General features: G+C 33.0%; 1 long non-coding RNA gene across 1 annotated transcript; it reads right to left on the reverse strand.

The window, feature by feature from the left end:
* Positions 1-5,181: 5,181 nt before the first annotated feature.
* On the reverse strand, positions 5,182-7,189 carry LOC134231864 (uncharacterized). Its single transcript, XR_009984643.1, has 3 exons — positions 7,062-7,189; positions 6,071-6,202; positions 5,182-5,278 (listed from the first exon to the last, which is right to left on the reverse strand). It is a non-coding gene; the product is annotated as an uncharacterized LOC134231864 (long non-coding RNA).
* Positions 7,190-9,506: the final 2,317 nt, after the last annotated feature.

The following is a 9,506-nucleotide window of genomic DNA, read 5'->3' on the forward strand; positions in this document are numbered from 1 at the left end:
TTGGGTTCGGAGATTTATCACAGTTTTTTCCTTTCTTTGTCGAAAACTCTGAGGTTATCCATATATTTTCCAAGACTGACACCCTCCAACTTTTAAAACGATACTACATCCCTGTGGGGGGTCAACATTACCGCTACATGATACGCACCCATCCCTGTATCCTATTAAGTTGCTATATATGTAAACGTACGTTATAACAACTCTTTCCTATTCAACCCCTCCCCGGGCAACCCCCTGCCCCTTTAAAAATTCTAGATCAGCGCCTGATACTTATAAATATTTATACTTCTGAACTTGAAACACCGGACCACTTATAATGGCACTTAACACAGTTTAGATGATACCGTGAAAGTGCAGAATTAAGTCGCACTCACGGGATTATATTACTATAAACCTTCCAACTTTTTTGCCCAAGCTTTAAATTCAATAAAATAAATCACTCTTTCAGGACAACCGTCACTTTATGGAACGCGATGCTTACATGTCTCATTATCATGAAAAATTATTAGAAATAAAAGACCACAAACAAGGAGCTACAAATACATTTGTAACACAGCTTCAAGGGGAAGAACTTGGTGAACATAAAAGGTTTTAGAGCCATTTATTAGCCTGTTTCCCTGGCCTAACCATAATGCTCCGCAAAAGTACTTTTGCGGAGCATTATGGGTAGGCCAGGGAAACAGGCTAAGCCATTTATAACCTTATTCACTCCCCTGTGATTTTCCAAACATTCCCATCGATTACTGCTAGATGTGAATAGAAATCGCAATATCATCGAACTTTAGCGCAAAGAAACAATTTAATAATTGATATTAATACATATTGATAAAATACATAATATTTATTATTTTCAATCACAAATCGTTACAAGTTGAAACATTTACAAACCGAAACACAATCTCACAATTTGCTTCGCTTAACTTGAACGATAACCCCAAAACAAGCAATCCAAATTCAAAGACTTGCCAATATTCAGAAGTTTAAAAGTTTATCCATATATCATTTATAGTAGAACTTTAAATATTATAAGTGCGTTAAAATTTGGGACCAAGCTAACGCACTTTGAAAAAAATAATATTTTTTCAAAGTGCGTTAATATCGACCATATTAACGCACTTTGAAAAAAATGTAAAGATTGATCAATATTCCTTCAAATAATCGGTATGATAAATAACAGATCCTGGTTTGATAACTTTTTTATGATAAAGTCACTGTAGGACCTGAGATATTGACGTTTTAAATATTTAAGTTTTTGATAAAATAAAAGGGAAAATTAAAGGGTCTTGAAAAAAAGAGTGACGATTGTTTAAGTTCATTAATTCCTTTCCCCCCTTTTTTTGATTCTAGTCTTTGATAAGTAGATGTAAAGGTGTATAGGGGGCACTAACAGAGGACAGCTTCAAGCAACTTAGCATTTATCATAATAAAAAGGGGCCAATTTGATTGTTCAAAACTATGAAAATTCTTTCTCTCTCATACGTTTTACTGTACTTAAAAATTTCTCGTTTTCATCTGTTTTAATTAACTCATTTATTATTGAAAGTTTTCAACGTCATACCAGTTAGGTAAATACATAATTATATGAATGCTTTGAGTATAGCATAGACATCGAGACTGGGCGAAGGGCCAGGGGAGGGGATGGGGGCTAAGCCCCCCACTTATTTTGGAAAGATATATACATCGTATAAGCATTGAAAATGCAGCGTACCCTTTTTAGGTTTATTGCTCCCCTCCCCCGTTTGTTACCGATACCTATATATTGGAAAGATAAAGATTTGGACTGAGGGGTCTTATATCCGTCTTGTCCTCTCTTCGACGGGAGTAAATCAATTCATTTTTGAGGTAAGGGTTAGGCTTAGTTTTTTGAAAGATAAATAACAAAGAGCAATATAAGCAATCTTTCCATGACTAAAATATGTCATTTTTTTTTTTGACAAAGTGCGTTAAAGTTATGACTTGAATATGAATGAAATATATTTAGTGCATCACGATCCCTACTGTGAACCCAATTATTAAAAAGAAAGATAATAAAAATACCACAATTCCTTCAGAAATCAATGAGTAGAACGAAATGCAAACTTGATCTATAATTAATCAATTCATAAAAGCTATCCAGCAAGTTTCAATTCATGACAATCTCGATTAGAACATAAATTGAGTGCATCACGACATTTAACTATATATAACCCAGTTATAAAATTAAAAAGATAAAAATACCGTCATTCTTTCAAAATTCAATCAAGCAGAACGAAATGCAAACTTGATCTATAACTAATTAAGGTAAAGTCATATACTTAAAACCAGCTCAATATCAGCAAGCGTTTAGGAGAAAAGTGCGGAAAACCCTGAAAAATTGAAAAGACCGTAATTCCGTAAAAAATCAATGAATCAGAACGATATTCAAACTTGATCTGTAACTCATCAAGATACACCCAAGTATTAAAAATCAGCTCAATGTCTGCCAGCGTATGGAAAAAAAGTGTGGAAAACTAAGTGGGACAGACTGACAGACAGACGGGGACAGATAGACAGACAGACGGACAGACGCAGAGGAAACCTATAGTCCCCTCCGGTTTCACCGGTAGGGGACTAATAACAAATAAAATCTTTCCATGACTAAAATATGATTTTTTTTTTCTAAGTGCGTTAAGTGTCTCCATGGTAAAATATATTGATGTAGACTCTTAATGCACTTTGAAAAAAAATTTCAAAGTGTGTTGAGTTGGTCCCAAATTTAACGCACTTTGAAAACTTTTTCAAAGTGTGTAATTTTTTCAAAGTGCGTTGCCACACAGCATGCTGTACAAAGGATCATTCTCTATAAGGCCGTTTTGCGGCCTACAGTGACTTCAAATTTTCAGATAGTACTTTAGTTATGCATCAATAACGCAGACAAAGTGTGGTTTCTGTACAAAGGAATTCTTTAAGATAAATTTTTCCCTTAAAAATTGCATAAATCAATAGACTTGTGTTCTAATTTAATGATAAATATGGTGAATTATACAATAGTATTTTTAATGATATAGGGTCACAAAGTAAGGTATTATCGGTCCGTAAGCATTAGAGTAATGGGAAAACACAAGAGGGTGGCTGTGTTAGATAACTCCTTGTCATAACCACCTTTAACCAACACCAAAATCTGAATGTAAATTTCTTATAAACATAAAAAGTGACTACCAAATTATGAACTTGGTTAAAGGTGGTTATGACATCTGAATAAAAACTTTTCACTTCATTTTTACGATATTTGGAGAAAAAGCTAACTACTCACAATGAAGGATATCAGCTTATGTAGATTATTTCTTTTTATAAACTTTTGGTTATATTACAATTTTCTGTTGATTTACTAAGGTTTATATCAGCCATGCATATTTACTAAAAAAAAAAAAGTTAACTTTTACTTAAAAATCCAAAAATCAAAGGACTGAGAAGACTGGATGTCATGAAATTACAAGTGGAGACGTTTCTTTGAAATGTCTAATAAAAATTAAGAAATAAGAACTTTTTATAGAATAAAAGGTGTGAATATGAGTTATCTTTTATTTTTATAATGATAGTTTAGTATATCTATATATGCTACTTCTTTGAACTTCGTTATGAGTTCTGCAAATATTTTGTATTTCCTTATGAGTCCTATATATGTTCTAGAAATGATAAAAGCAATTATAATCTTTGTTGAATGGCAACATAATTTATATTTGTACTATAGACTTTTTAAATTGTATTTGTAAACATGTCACGTGACATTTAACTGAGTCTTTATATAGGACATAATATACATCACACTTGTTCTATCATCGACATTAACTGAGTCTTTATATTAACTAAATTAGTCCATCGACATATCGATAACATTAGAAAATAAACTAATAAAGTGGAGGGTGATTCCTCAATGTGTTATGTGATTGAAAAATGAATGTTGCTTTACCCCATTTAATGATTTTCAACCAGATAAAGGAATCATCCAATTAAGGTCAAGTGTTTATGCATAGTTGCAATAATAATCAACGCCCAACGAAGGACGGGACCCTTTTTGTAAAAAAAAAGAAAGATAATATCCAAAAGACCCATGACATTTACTTTGAATGCTAAAGACTTAGGTAGGGAACTGTCACTGTCCGTGTTAAACAAGTTTTTGACGCTGCACTGGGAAAGAGACTGAATTTAACCTACAGGTTTCAAGAACGGGAAATGAGCATCAAACCCCAAGGGTCCATTTTGTACCTGGGATGTTGTAGAACTCTTAAGTCTGTATACTAGTTAATACGAAAACTTCAGAATCTGATATGCATAGTTGATGGAACTGCTTAAATTCTGCTCCATTTTAGAATGTGCTGTTACACACGAGGCGGGGCTGGGGGGGGGGGGGAGGGAGGGTCTTAACTTTTTATACTTTTTAATACATAAAGTTTAGAAGGCATTTTTAATTGAATTTATCGTGCAGCAAGAGTAATTGAATAAAAGCAAAGCCATTTTACGACGTTATTTGATTTTAATTAGATATGTATATCCGAGATGCAACCGCTCTGAGTTATATATGTATTGACTATTTACATGTATATATGGATAGTCAACATATACTTGGATTGATATTCTTATGTTAATTTTATTTTTTAGCAAAGGGGGAATTCTTAAATACTTCAAAGCAAATTTTCAAAATCCAAAGTGCTTTTAACATTTTAATAACTGTTGAGTTCAATCAGTTTTATTTAATCACAATCAAAAAAGTGCTTTTAACATTTGATACATAACTTTTAAGTTCCTTAGAAACCTCATTTCTAACATGTTTTTATGCGTAAAATAATTACCACATCTATAGAAACGATATACAATTACAATATAATTATATATGATATAATACTTTTCAATAAATTGCAAATCAAACTTTTTTCAGCACCATACAGTGTGAATTTCGTAAAGATTTGCTTTGTGGCAAGTTTGGTTGAAATTGGCCCAGCGGTTCTTGAGAAGAAGTCGAAAATGTGAAAAGTTTACAGACAGACAGACAGACGGACGACGGACAAAATGTGATCAGAAAAGCTCACTTGAGCTTTCAGCTCAGGTGAGCTAAAAAGCTCACTTGAGCCTTTGGCTCAGGTGAGCTAAAAATGAAATATTTCAAATATCTTCAGGTAATAAACAACAGAGAGTATAATTTTTCAACAGAACAATGGCGTACAAAATGAAGGTAGACTTGATTCTCTGCTTTCTTCACTGATAATGCTACTGTCCAGGGCTCCATCTTGAGATTCACAATTTATGACTGCAAAAACTGCTCCTAAAAATTTCAGTTTTACAATTTATTTAAGAATATATAAATCAATGACCGAAATTCATTTAAGCATTGAATTCATATTTTGGATGTCTTCGGTCCTATAACACACCTGGCCGTGCCGACAAATTGAATACCGCGCGTTAGCCCGGTATGATAATTTGTCGACACGGCCAGGTGTGTTATAGGACCGAAGACATCCCAAAATATGAATTCAATGCTTATATTTACATTCTCTAATTTTTCCTTTTCATAATTGCTCATTTCGTTAATCTTAAATGTGAATTTAGCGCCCTTCAAAACGGTCGTAGTTAACAGATGTAAGAGCCGTTTGTGGCGTCAAGTGACGTTAGATGACGTTGCAAAGTTAAATGACGCAAACAAACATTGCGAGGAAAAAAGTGACAAAATAATTCTTTACACACAATACGTTAATTTTTACGTTAATTTTTCAGGGTTAAAGTTTTTCATTTAATTGAAATACAACATTTTATATTTTGGTGTTCTTAGAGTACTGAAAATGCATATAGTTCCTACTGTGTATTCTCACGCGCTGTGACAAGGTTTCGCGTGTGTTATAGAAATTTGAATGTCGTGGATATCTAATAGAATAAGGAAAATTACACTGAATGTAAATATTAAAATTTTGTCTCATTTAATATGTCAATCTCAGGAAAATGAACATAAATGTACATGTGTAAATATAGATATGATATACATTCAATTCACCAAACTCATTATACCTTATATGTATAAATTTGATGATAAACAAAATATATTGTAAATTTACCTACATACCTAACTTTCTTGCTGTGCCCTGAAGGGAGGTGCCACAGCAAGGAGGAAATGAAATCCTGCCCTCTCCTCTCCTGGAGATTGCGCCCTACCTCCTCAAATACAACTTTCGACCAGTGGTCTATGGCTGATGTCCTAGAATAGTTAAATTATTAATTAAATTACTACACTCATGTGACTTCATTGTGCTTGATATGCTTTCATTAAAGTTTACATTAAGTAATGAAGTAAGATTTGTGTAGATTTTCTTTCTGCCTTTTAACCTTGAACCCCTGAACCTAAATCAAGATTTATGTCCTATTTCATCGGGGAATATTATATTACCATAAGCAACTAATGCACATTTTCTTGATAAACATTATTCCTTTATCAGGTTTGATCAAGTTTAAAACTGAGATATATTATTTATTCAGAAATTTCTTATGGATATATTTCTGCATCATCAAATTAAGATACCAGTAGTACTTCAAGACTATCTCTGACAATCATTTAATTTCTATAAAATACTTGATTCTGATTGGATAAAAAATTCTTTTGATAACTGCATCAATAGAATCTAGAGTTCACTTTGGCAGTCTTTACATGTATATTCCCGTTTCCAGATTACTTTTTGAAGGAATAATTAAATACTTTTACTTTAATATTTTCCTGAATTTTGGAACCTGTCTGTTACATTCCTGACTTATTTTTTGCTTTCGTTTCATTTTGAATTATCCCCCTTTGCTAAACAAATCAAATCGTCTGCATGACGACAATGAAGTTATGGGAATGAAGGGAAGAAAGCGGCATACTAATCTTAAATGACGACTTTGAGATATCTGGTAGGAAACAATAGAACTCTGAAAATATGTTTTATTATGCTACCAAAGCAGGGAAAACCGTAAAATCTGTAACTCTGCACTAGCAGGACCTACAGCAAGAGGCACTGATAATTTCTTGTAAAATGCTTTTCAAAGTTCAAGAGAGATTTTCCTTCGACCATTCCCAGCCTTACGTCATGTGGAGTGACTTGCTTCTATTGACACTGATGATGATCTCCTTGACATCATGATAGTCTGGAAAACATTTCTTCTTGTTAACAATTTTTTCAATCTTCTTGTTGATCTCTGGATAACAAGTACCTATGAAGAAAATATCAAATTAATACTTAGTTCTTTTGTAAAGAGCATGAATCAGTGCTCCAAGTCACACTTGCTCTTAGGTCGCAAAATGGCGACCTAAAAATTAATCAAATATTTCACTCGCCATAAAAAAATACATTTTGTGAATAAAATTTGATAATTTAAATAAAGATATGTATATTATGTCTTTATTAAATCTAAGATTACTTATTACTTTGACTATAAACAATTTGCAAGGTTGAAGGAAATATTTTTATTGAATACAGGTACCCTTATGGTTGTACAGTACACAGAAGAATACAAGTAATCTGATCACAGAATCAAAATTTTTTCAAATGAAAATACAAGATTGACAGCTATTGAGACAGGACTTTGCCTTCTGTTTGTATGATGTTTACTTACTACTACATACCTAACCCATTACACATTAATTATAAATGCCACCAAAACACTCTTTATTAGCATGATTCATTGTGATATGCAAGCAATTGACCAAATGCCTCAATAACAAGGTCGGGTCCTAGAAAGCTTATGAAGTTTGGATGCCATTCTATCAGGAACATTATTTATACACGTCTTTGGTTCTATCAAACTTTGTACAGCATGCTGTGTGGCAACGCACTTTGAAAAAATTACACACTTTGAAAAAGTTTTTCAAAGTGCGTTAAATTTGGGACCAACTCAACACACTTTGAAATTTTTTTTCAAAGTGCATTAAGAGTCTACATCAATATATTTTACCATGGAGACACTTAACGCACTTAGAAAAAAAAATCATATTTTAGTCATGGAAAGATTTTATTTGTTATTAGTCCCCTACCGGTGAAACCGGAGGGGACTATAGGTTTCCTCTGCGTCTGTCCGTCTGTCTGTCTGTCTGTCCCCGTCTGTCTGTCAGTCTGTCCCACTTGGTTTTCCACACTTTTTTTCCATACGCTGGCAGACATTGAGCTGATTTTTAATACTTGGGTGTATCTTGATGAGTTACAGATCAAGTTTGAATATCGTTCCGTTTCATTGATTTTTTACGGAATTACGGCCTTTTCAATTTTTCAGGGTTGTCCGCACTTTTCTCCTAAACGCTTGCAGATATTGAGCTGGTTTTAAGTATATGACTTTACCTTAATTAGTTATAGATCAAGTTTGCATTTCGTTCTGCTTGATTGAATTTTGAAAGAATGACGGTATTTTTATCTTTTTAATTTTATAACTGGGTTATATATAGTTAAATGTCGTGATGCACTCAATTTATGTTCTAATCGAGATTGTCATGAATTGAAACTTGCTGGATAGCTTTTATGAATTGATTAATTATAGATCAAGTTTGCATTTCGTTCTACTCATTGATTTCTGAAGAAATTGTGGTATTTTTATTATCTTTCTTTTTAATAATTGGGTTCACAGTAGGGATCGTGATGCACTAAATATATTTCATTCATATTCAAGTCATAACTTTAAGTAGCAATTTGTCATACACAGGCTCTAATAAAATGACACCCGAAAGAGAAAAGGGGAACCCGGTAGGGGACATGTATTGCTTATGCAACACTCTCAGAATGCTTGTTTATCTTTCAAAAAACTAAGCCTAACCCTTACCTCAAAAATGAATTGATTTACTCCCGTCGAAGAGAGGACAAGACGGATATAAGACCCCTCAGTCCAAATCTTTATCTTTCCAATACATAGGTATCGGTAACAAACGGGGGAGGGGAGCAATAAACCTAAAAAGGGTACGCTGCATTTTCAATGCTTATACGATGTATATATCTTTCCAAAATAAGTGGGGGGCTTAGCCCCCCATCCCCTCCCCTGGCCCTTCGCCCAGTCTCGGTGTCTATGCTATACTCAAAGCATTCATATAATAATGTATTTACCTAACTGGTAGACGTTGAAAACTTTCAATAATAAATGAGTTTATTAAAACAGATGAAAACTATAAATTTTTAAGTACAGTAAAACATATGAGAGAGTAAGAATTTTCATAGTTTTGAACAATCAAATTGGTCCCTTTTTATTATGATAAATGCTAAGTTGCTTGAAGCTGTCCTCTGTTAGTGCCCCCTATACACCTTTATTTTCAAAGTGCGTTGTAACAGAGGTACAATATATTTTTTTGTTCGTTTGTTATTGAATTTATTAATTTAAAGTTAAATGGTTATCTATAATGGATTTGAATGCGTTATATAATATTTAAAGTTCTACTATAAATGATATATGGATAAACTTTTAAACTTCTGAATATTGGCAAGTCTTTGAATTTGAATTGCTTGTTTTGGGGTTATCGTTCAAGTTAAGCGAAGCAAATTGTGAATATTGTG

This window comes from Saccostrea cucullata, unplaced genomic scaffold (genome assembly GCF_032062105.1).
Source record: "Saccostrea cucullata isolate Sc308-1 unplaced genomic scaffold, CSIRO_AGI_Scuc_v1 ctg4756, whole genome shotgun sequence".
In the NCBI taxonomy this organism is placed as follows: Eukaryota; Metazoa; Mollusca; class Bivalvia; order Ostreida; family Ostreidae; genus Saccostrea; species Saccostrea cuccullata.